The following is an 11,139-nucleotide window of genomic DNA, read 5'->3' on the forward strand; positions in this document are numbered from 1 at the left end:
TTCTTTGTGATTCTGTGTTATTGTATTTCATTATTTCTTGTTTTTTTTTAGGCAATTGAGTAGTTTGCGCGTTAAGTCACAAAACACATCTTCATGGGGCTTACATGCATGTAATTCGCCACGCCTATGGCAAAACCCATCAAAGGTTATCGGTTAGAGGGTTATTCTAAGTTTTTGCGTTAGGTACCTTCGCCAGGAAGGTTATGTATTCGGTACAAATCAAACTTTAAATTCATCCCAAGGACTCAAAGTCAATTCGCAGAACCACGTTTAATTGTATATTAATTAATCTTGCGGTTTAAGTTACAGGCACATGCCTTTTCGCATGTTTAGAGATTAAAATAAAATAAAAAAAATTAAGACAAGGACCAATGCCCTCTTCAGTCGGTCAGCTGCTAATCCAAGCCTCGTCGCGCTTGCATGAAAATATATAAGTCTGTCAGAAGGGAAAATGCATTATATGTCTTGTCAATTCGCCGTCAGGGTAAGTGACGCTGGGACAATGTGTGTTGTGGGCCTGATCACAGTATGTGCAAGTGACCTGCGCTACCTAAAATGGACATGATGTCACACGTACATGTAAGCTGTGATAACGCCTATTGACGACAATACGCTGTAGGGAATTAGGACCCTTAATGCTGTTTCCGGCCGGGCGATGGAGGGTCTTCTTGAGGTTGCACATAGCGTAAAACCAGAGCGTAGATGTTGCTGCTTCCCTACGCTGACCGAATACGTGACATGCTGATTATGGTAATATTGACGAATATTTGCATTTCCGAATGTTGCCGAGCGCTTACGAAGATATCCGTTACCTCAGGGAAAGCACAACGTAAGCCTTGCTAAAAATAGACCGGGCAAGCGGGCAGCAACAGTTGGGACGAGATTGGCTTACATTTGTGTATCGTAACCTTGTGTGTACGTACACACAAAAACGCAACAGTTCCGGCTTTGCTTGTGCACTGCATGCTTACTCCGAGTTGGCAGGTCGTGAGCTTCTTACCGTGCATTATCTACTACCTCCTCGGCGCTACACCTCAAGACTTCCCGCCCGGGGATCAGCCGTGTCCCCATCTCACCTGCATCCACCCTGTAATAGGACCACCCGGGATTTCAGCCGTGAAGCAAGGATTTGTCAAGGTAATGCATTTTACACAAGGTCTAAATGGGAGCACAGCTCTGTGTTATTGGGACGACCCTTGCGCGTTTTTCTAGCCTTCTTATCATGACCGCACCCAAATTTTAATCCGACTGCGGGATTTCCCCATCATTTTACAACCACAGATGTGCAGCTAAACAGTACACGTATACGGCATCTGCAGAATTGGAGCAAAACGTTGTATTAGCAATAAGCATAATATTCAAAAGGACCAAGTGGGTTTCACGGTTTTAACTGCCACGGATGTAAACATTACGTACAGCACGTTTGTATTGGTCTCCGTGTATGGCACAATTGATGCGGGATTTTGCGGCGAGCGCTTTTGAAGGTCGACCGTATGGCTGTCGTTGCTATGGCGACCAATTCATCCTTGCAAATAAAACCATCATTTGCGGTTATATGTTTCCCCGGCAAGGGTCAGGAGAGACTGTCCAGCCTAGTCGCAAGTATGACATAACCAGGCATGTTTTTCTTGCCACTTCTTCTTTTCATGGATCATGGAAACAGATGACCCTTGACAGCTCTGCAGGCGTGGCCTGTGCGATTCGGTCCGTGTTGCTTACATGTACATCCCGGTACGTGGGCTGCCCTGTGGAGGCTGACAAGTCGTCCTATGTATTTTTCAGGACGGCAGCGTAGTGAATAAATAACTATAATCTTCCCCGGTTGCAAGTACTTTTTTTTAAGTTTTATTACGCTTTAAATCACATCGTTTCTCGTGTGTCTCCTATCACTCTGTCAGTACTATGTGGAGGGCGATGTCCAATCCTCAATCAGTGTCCTGATGGTTTTGCAGATAAAATGGCAGGTGATAGTTGACCTTTCTGTACGTATTTGAAAGCCTTGTTTTTTGGAACCGTTTCTGTAGCACTTAAATAAATATCACCAAAGCACTAGATAGACTGGTCACGCGAATAATATAATAAACCGGTACGGATTAATTAATTCACAGGAGGTGATCTGTTCCATATGCACCTCAGTCATCACCAGACAAACAACTCCAGAATCCGATTCTTCCGACATCTTCCTTCCTCTATCATCTAATGATGCAATTGACAATTGATTATTTAGTCAATGTTAGAATGCGAAACATTTTGTATAGTCATTATAAACCTTTCATTTTGCATCATTACTGCTTGAATACCTTTTAGGCATTTAAATGACCATGTATGTGTTCATCTGATTGACAAAAAATCATTATAATAAGTATATTCTTAATAGACAGGATTTGCTATGTACTAGCAAAGGTCATTGAGGTTTTCACATGTTTTCATTTCCTGCAAGTGGATATTTATTTGATTGTCTGTCACATCTCCATACTGTAGTCCACCATTAATACCGAATAGTAACAAGTTAAAGAGCAATGTTGAATACAGAAGTAGATAAAACATAATCGACTCACAGCGACTTTGACATTTTGTATGTCGAAGTTTTAGAGGTTTGTATCAACTTTGTCGCCAGCCAATACTTGTAAGTCATCCCGTCTGTGTCCTCCCCACGGTCACTATTTTCCATGGTACCGGGATGTCATTCAGCTCATTACATCATTCTGGTGGTAAGATGGTCTTCAATTGTGGTTAGAGGTGTTGACTCAGAAGTTGAAGGTTTTGAGTTCGAATCCCTGGCAGGCCCCATGGAGTGCTGTGCCCTTGTGAAAGGCACTTAACACCTATTGCTTCACGCAAGTCAGGTTAAATATGAGTACCCACCGTCGGTTAGGGACGCCCTCTCAGATAGGATGTAAAGCTGAGGTCCAGTGTTCGGGGGGAGGCATACCTCAAGCACATGAAGTAGAGATCCCACCACTCTTATGGAGCAGGGGTTCTTTCCGGTGTGAGTGGTTCAAACCTTACAGTCTGGTTGACATCCTCAAAGGTGAAGGTCACCTGTCAATCACAATGTGTAGTAAATATGATGAATAAATAAAGAAATAAATCGTTGGCACAATTCACGAAAACAGTAGAAAAACAACCGTTTACTCAATCTTATCAATGCTTTATACGCAACAGAATTTTCAGCAGTCCGGTTGGCAAGAGTAGATATTTGGTGCAATTCTATAGATCTAAACCATGCTGGACAACTGATTTCCTTGCTGTTGAGGTGCAAGATATTGTTTTCACCATGCTTTTCCCCATGCAGGTAATATTCAAATAACACTGATTAGTAACGGTTACCTCAGTCTGTATCCAGTGAATGAGCCACTTGTAGACCATGCACAGTGGTTCAGTGCGTCCAGACCTTGAAAATTGAAAGTCATTTGTTTACATGACCTTTATACTTAAAATACCGACATGATGTCAATTTTAGGAGTCAAGGCAGTCGAAAATGCAGCTCTCGTACATCTTAGGCCCTTGTCACATTTACCTGAAACCCGATCACGCAATGTATTGGTTGTGAAATATATGCGTGCGTTGATAGTTACATTAAACACTTATTATATACTTCACAAAAGTAAGGAAACATCCAGTCCGTGGGCTAAACAATTAACTTACAAAATGGCCGCGCGCAGGCCGGCTAAGTACTGTGCTCTGAATTAGGTATCAACAGCTGCTGTCTGGATACGAATTATTTCCAAGGGTCGTCATCCTGCATTGTGAAAACATGTTCCATAAATACGGTGACACTTTCTTTGCTGTTGATACGTATTATAAAACACATTCTTGATATCTATACGCTCATTTTCAAAGGCATCAAGGAAATGAACTTCGCACAGTTGAGAGAACATTAATATATCTTTAGTGCTACATTTCAGCCAGTGAATGACGAATATTTTACATTTTACTGTATTTACCTTTTACGATTATTTACTTTACTTTAATTATTTACTTGACAAAATTTGGAGGCAGGAAATCTGTAAGGAGGAGGCAACAGAAACATAGTTTGATGAGTCGATAAAGTTTCTCTGACTAACGTATCTAAGGTAGATGTCTTACATACTTATCATTTATCTTCTTGTGTAATGAAGGATATATCTGTAGCAATTACCATCTTACTTTCGTTGTTTTTGCATTGTTAAGATCATTCTACTTAAAATCATGAACAGAAAATATGAAGCCAAGAGTGAATCTTCTCCATGCCATAAATGGAATTCAGACATAGTTAACCTAGAATATATGCAATATACAACCATTTACATTAACCGATGATAGAAACGTAACCACTTCAATCGGCTACTATGGAAAGATTAGAATACAATATCATCATCAACTGTTCTTAACCCATTATGAACCTTAATAATAAAATGCTTGCAAATCTAAGAGCGCTGTTTTAACAGTCATGATGTACAAGAGCACACGTATTTCCCGTTTCTTGTGTTATTGTTTAACAACATAAGCAGGAACCATGGCGAAATGTCAACAGAGCTGAATAATTCCATGCTAGTTTGATCCAGCTATTTGCTGGTTCCGGTTGAGACTGCATAACAGCCTCTGTAGTGATTCAAACAATCCACTCCACCCGCCGATGTAGTCAATAGATGGCATGCAAAATGTGTTCTGAACAGACAGAGTAATTACGATATTAAATAAATAGAGTCAATTCCGTGTCACCGTGTTGTTATTGTCATTATTTAGAAATGTTTTTAATTTTTTGTAAAATTTTTGTCTAGATCTAAGAAATTTCATAGTTTGGAAATTTTTTGAACATCTTTTCAACATTCTAAATAATTCCCTGGTTTTGTAAAACGGTTGAAATATTCCTGATGTGATTGCTTTTTTGGATAGCTTTACAGTCGAAAAAAAGAAATGTTGGTATCCCTGGTTGGGTAACCTTGAAACAATACAGTGTTTTAGGCATATCACAACCCCCCCCCCCCAAGCTGTGGAACGCTGTGAGCGCCATTATAGGAATTTGGTTCATGGATCAAATTTGGTTCATGGATCAGCATGCAGGTTATTATTAACCTGCTAATGTCCTGCTATTTGTGGCACCTTTAGATGACAGGTGGCTGCACTAGTTCATTAGGCTTTCCACAGCGTCCCTTCACACTGGAGACGCCTCGGACCGGGGCGGTGGGACGTCCGGACGCCAGGACAGGCGCACGGGCGTCACCCTGCCTCTAGCACATTCGCCTTTACTGTGGGATGTCTGTTTTCAGGTCTTACCCTCCCTTCTGAGCCAGATCAAAAATCTACTCCCTTTTACCACTTTTAAGACCTACTGGACGGGCTGAGTTTGAGTCTGTCCTTGGACTTGTAGCTCCTGTTCATCTGGGTGACATTGGGTTCTCCAGTCTCTCTGTATGCAATGCTGAGCTAGTTCCTCGTACCTAAGCTTCGGAGGACATATCATTCTTGAAATTGTGTTTGTTGTAAATTTCCCAAAATTTTACATCAGTTTTACAACAGTTGTCTTAGTAGTAAAAGGCCCATTCTGAAACCAACAACCTGTTGGGTTCCATTCTTTCCCCCTTGGTCTTAACACGTTACTCTTAGACGTAACTGGTAAAAAAGAGGAAGGGAAATAATCCTTTCCAATGACTAACAAGAGTTCAGTTGATGCACAGGCTTTTGCACAGGTTTATTTGCGTATGAGTATTAGAGTATCTTTTCGGTCGAAACTGCTGCCAGTTCCTTTAGGTGGCGTGAAGGTCAGAGTCCCTTTGCAATTGGTGTCGACATTTTTTGTTGCGTCTTGAGTTGAATGTGACCGTGCGCACGTTTGTTTGTCACAGACGTTGCAGCCAAAATTTGACAAGAGACCAGCTAGAAACGTCAATACTCACTTCATTGTGCCGAAGGTGGACAGATAGTCCAGCGGTGACACATCACATTGTTGAAACTATTGGTTGATGTTGGGCTCGCCCACGTTTAGCAATGAAAGTCTTCTTGGTCCGCCCCGGCCCCCGGCCCAAGATCACCACTCGGAGTCAAACTAGCATCATTTCAACTCAAATCGGCTGACTTCACGAAATGAACAGAAGCGGCAGCTTCCTTGGGTTAGCCCGAGCCAAGTCGTTCTGCTCCGCGCCAGAAAACAACGAACTGTCCTGGCCCTATCGAAAACCTGTAACGTACCTATCACAGAACTGCCTGTATCCTTTTGTTGTTTTTTTTTGCACTGACAGCGTTTTTATATTCTGTATATCTGCTTACAACCTTAAACTTTGATCCACCCGAAGAAGCTTGTTGCGTGGTGGAACAAAATAAAGACCGTGACCTTATTACTCTTTTAATCGTCTTTTAAATATATGATCAGAGGAGGCCAACATGGACGCTCTAATAATCTACTTCTTCCCAACGCAAAATAAACTACTTCTGAGAACAAACACGTCATAAACAAGGAAGACCTTACATTCTGCAGTTATAGTTATGTATACATGGATAAAATTTGAAGCTTGAAGATGAAATTACTACCTTGGAACTAACAGCGCTTTCAAAGTTGGCGAAAAATTCAATTTTTAACAAGCGTAGCACACCATTGTTTTTATGTCGGCGGAGCACTTCAAATTTACTTTCTTTAAATATCAAAGATATCCTAGATCTAGCACAGTCCTTGTTTTCCATGATAGTAATATTCAATTATTTGTTCATCATAGTGTCCTAAACTATGCCAATTTTCATGTTTTTGACATGCCTACATCAGGAGAAATGGCCCCAAAAACCTGCTTGGTCCGTTACTATGGCAACAATTGCTTTTGCTGAAAGACCTTTTAGGGGCTGTTGACCGGTACTATCGATGTGAAAAATATGAATCAGATCGGTCGATTTTTTAAAATTCTTTCATACAGACATTTGCTATTTACCCCCAGAATAAGATAAGTTGGTGTTTCATTTATTGGCACAGACAACAAAAGGACATCAGTATGCAATGCCATACAGTATAGACCTCACCCAACAACTATATAAGGCGTCTTAGACAGCACAAACGCGACTTACCTTTTGGTTTGTAGTTCCTTGTTCTTTAGTCCTTGTCAAATATAAAAGCAGCTTGAGTTGTCAATGATAGGTCGGTTTCGTGGACACTACTTTTTGTCACAAACTTGGGGACAAAGGCATTGGCTGGCTATGTAAGTTAAAAGTCGCTGGAAGAGACCGCTGAACACCGATTCACTTCAAGATACTGTGCTCCATACTTGATAGAATAATCAGGTAATGATAACAAAATTCGACACATTTGTTTTTTCTGTTAACGCTAATCTACAGAGTGGAAATACAAAAACAAACAAGAACAAAACATGGTATAACAATTACATTTCGCTTTTGGGTGTGCCATTTCAGACATGATACCTTATTAACAGGATAATCAACATCTATTAAGTTTCGAATATCAAACAGGCACGGAGATTCTACTAGTGTAGACAGTGTGATGTGTCTCCACTAGACTGTCTGTCCACCTTCGACACAGCGAGTTCCGACAAAAAGCTAAATAACAATCTATTTACTAATCACTAGTAAATTGTGTAGAATTGTGTAGACTTGTGTACGTTGCAGTTGTTTCATGCAAAGGTTAGTCTTTCACATTGACAAGTCAAATGTAGAAGATAGAGGTCAGAAGCAGTGTACATCTAGCAGTAAGCATGTAACTGCATGTTAACTTGGATGTTTTTGTAATTTGGTGAACCATCGCCGTAAGGTGCAAGATGTGGGTGACATGTCATGGTTAGCTACACCATCGGTACTGCCAGGTGCCAGGAATGTAGCAAGGATACCAACAATTATGGGTGTTGAGAAAGAGGGTGACGTCTTGCAAGTTTCCCAAAGCATTTAAGATATTGTATACTCGTATACCGTGTCTAAGGTTGCTAGAACATTGACGTTTGCAAAACATCGACGTCATCAACACTGACCGTTTTGACTAGGACTGTTTTTTTCTGGTATTTTACTATTTGTCGACGAACCGACAGCAAGCCACTCTACTGTCATCTTTAGAAGAGTTTTAGAAGGTTTTGAATGTTGCAGTATAATCACACCGGAAGGGCATGTTGACAACTAGAGTGCCTTTGTGCATGTGACGATCCAACGGTTTACTAAACGTAGGTTTAGATATCCATCCGCGTGCGTTGAGTTCATCGTCGTTAGGTTTCTGCTGCAATAGAGAACTGCCTAAAAAGGTAATGTGCCTTTTGCAAATAACAATGTCTTGCTTCCTTATTATCTTACTCTTAACTTGTATGGCATTTTAGGTAGAAAATACAAGATAGGAGCAAGGACGGACACTCTTTTTCAAAAGATTCAAACAACGATGCCCTTGGGGGTAACTCTATCCACAGACATGCTTCCTATTTTCGCCATTTTGACTGCTGCTTGTCCTGCCGTTTCTTATTCATTAACATGTTCATTTGACACTCCTAAGCTCTCTGGTACAAATACTCCATAGGGACAAGAAAGTTCCACCATGATATAGTCGTTTACTGCATTCAGTATTGAATGGCTTTACTTTTCCACGCATTGGTGTGCAATTGAACGTAATGGCGTAATCAAAATTGCACAAAAATATGAAATTTTAGGAATTTAGATAGGAGCCAATTTGAAAAAGATACGTATACAGTAGACGCATTGGAAACTAGCTTTTGTATCATTGTTGTTCCCACAGACGAAAGTTCATTGTCCTGTTGATTAGTAATGTAATATTCTCAAAATAAATCTGTTTTCGTTTTACTATACTAGACAAAACATATGGCACATCAAAAAGGTTTCAATGGCTGTATTGACCGAACAAGACAACAAGAAAAGCGAAGATGAGGGGATCATTGTTGCTGGAATGCTCACATTTGGGTTTCTGATGTTTTCGTTGGATATGTACATGTATTGGACAAAATACATAATTTAGTTCATTTAGCATACTTTGTTTGTGATATCCAGATAAGGTCGTATTTAAGAGATAAACACTAGACACATTCGTTGATGTTCCTCCCATCTGGAATTAACTTAATTGACACCAAATAATAGCGAAACTCCTGCACACTTTACATGAATCCATCAAAACATCATGATTTCTATCTGCTTCTACTTCCACGAGTGAGATTACTCGTACTCTCACCATTCTCGACTGTCAAGTGGTTATTTTTTTTACTACTGTTTAGTTGACGTCCCTTTTCCGACCAATGTCTAAAATTTCTAGCTATGAATTGCCGAACCATCGTTTGGTGTAAGCCTTGTTCCCATTGAGCAAGATAGTGTAGTGCTCTGGAAGGAATGTCATTGTAAGCACTGTAGAATGATTGAGAAATTTTAAAGTGTATTTGAAAGATTGTTATAAGTTTTGGAAGTTGCTTTTCTCGTGTTTCCTTGTCTCTTTGTTTGTGGTTGTGCCATCCAGCTGAAAATAGGAGGATTCGGCATAATACGGCGAATGCCATGACGTCCAGTTGGCCATCGACACAACAACCTGTTCACATCATTTTTAATTGTCTTGTATTCTTCATTGTAAATGTAGCCATCATTAAGCAATTCGACAGTGAATAACTTGGCCTGTATGTTTTCCCCCGACGTTGATCAGATATATGTGACTTTACAATGACATACTTGCACGGTAATTATTGAATATATAGCTTTTGCCACGTTTTGTATAATGTCCTTGGTTTACTTCTGTGGAAGATTAATTATAAAATGATAAGCTTTTGATCACGAAATCCTCAATTCAGCTTTGTTAAGATGTCCAAATTGTGAGTGTTGTTTTCAAGCGAATTCCAGCAAATATCCGTATATCCATGAAGTCATGAGCTTTGTTAGCTGATACAAATGACCAAAAGACACTTTTGGGTCGTTGGTTGTCGACTACATTGCACCTAAGAATGCAAAGAACATTAACGTACAATCAAAATAAAATGCCCAGCCTTGTCAATTGATTTTGTAAAAAACTTGATTAGTTGTTTAAAGATACCCTCAGCAGCACGAATCTCTTATATGCATGGACTGGTTTAGGGAAAATAAAGGAAGATGCCCACCAGATTAATATATTGTTCAAGCTTGCCTACTTTGGTTAGTAATTCAATCTTTTTCAACGACACCTGATAATGTATTCTGACGCTCTGCTAAATTTTGTTATTTATTTAATACCAACATTATGTACAAGTAGTGCTCACCAGAGTCAACGTTTCAGCAAAGGATGTATGAATCATATGCCCTTGTAGAAACATCATTTGGGCATTTTGGCTGATCATGGGCAAAAAGACATCCGGCTTACCGCTGTCGTGGAGCTTTTCCTCTTGATGTCAATAAGGTGACGTCCCCACCTACATGCATCCAGGGCGGACATCCTTCGCACTTTAGAAAAGTTAATCACACGTGTCTGTCTTTTCTACTTTGGCTTGTTGGAATGGAATGAGTCGTAAGCTTCAAAGTAATATCCCCAAACCTGACAACGCCTGGTAAAGAGACAACAACTCAACAGTTTGGGAAATTTCACTTGAAAAACGTTAAGATTGAATTTCCAATTTAGAACATAGGAGCCAATGATACTCGTACTAGTCGACCCAGACTGGAAAATACGGCTACAATCTGGTCAACATGATAGCCTGGTTCCCAAATCTAATTCAGCTGCCGAGTCTCTTTCGTCCTCTCCACACGAATTTTCGTCAGCTCAATTAGGTTTCATATCCAGGCTAGCAAATTGAAACAATTTTCAGGTTATACAGAAAGTTTATATTTATGGTTCTTAATGGGTAAGATACTTAAGCAACGGTTAAGATTGACGGAGGTTGAATTCAGCTCCCTGGACGACGTTGCAGCGGTGCACTGCAATAAGGAAGCTGATGTTTGAACTTTCGGCTATTCCAAGATCAGGGTGTATCAATGGCACTGTTATATTATTCTTACTAGATATTCATTGCATTCTGTTAAAATTTTAAAAACATCTTATCTAACAACATGTATTCTCCAGATATTCTTGATGCTTTTTGATAGATAGCTGTTCAAAACATAATGCTAGGACCAAGTTTATGGCCCAAAATTGGCATAAAACGTACGTTACCACGCACGTATCTCTCTCTCTCTCTCTCTCTCTCTCTCTCTCTCTATATATATATATATATATATATATAT

General features: G+C 40.0%; 1 protein-coding gene across 2 annotated transcripts in view; it reads left to right on the forward strand.

The window, feature by feature from the left end:
- Window positions 1-828: 828 nt before the first annotated feature.
- The window catches only part of LOC109469804 (regulator of G-protein signaling 20-like), a 34,275-nt gene continuing 23,964 nt past the window's right edge, over window positions 829-11,139 (forward strand). For both annotated transcript variants that reach the window (XM_019768483.1, XM_019768478.1), the window contains exon 1: window positions 829-1,137. The gene's annotated coding sequence lies outside the window, so the exon portion shown is untranslated. The remainder of the gene's footprint in view (window positions 1,138-11,139) is intronic.

This window comes from Branchiostoma belcheri, unplaced genomic scaffold (genome assembly GCF_001625305.1).
Source record: "Branchiostoma belcheri isolate BF01 breed outbred unplaced genomic scaffold, Haploidv18h27 scaffold21, whole genome shotgun sequence".
Lineage (NCBI taxonomy): Eukaryota > Metazoa > Chordata > Leptocardii > Amphioxiformes > Branchiostomatidae > Branchiostoma > Branchiostoma belcheri.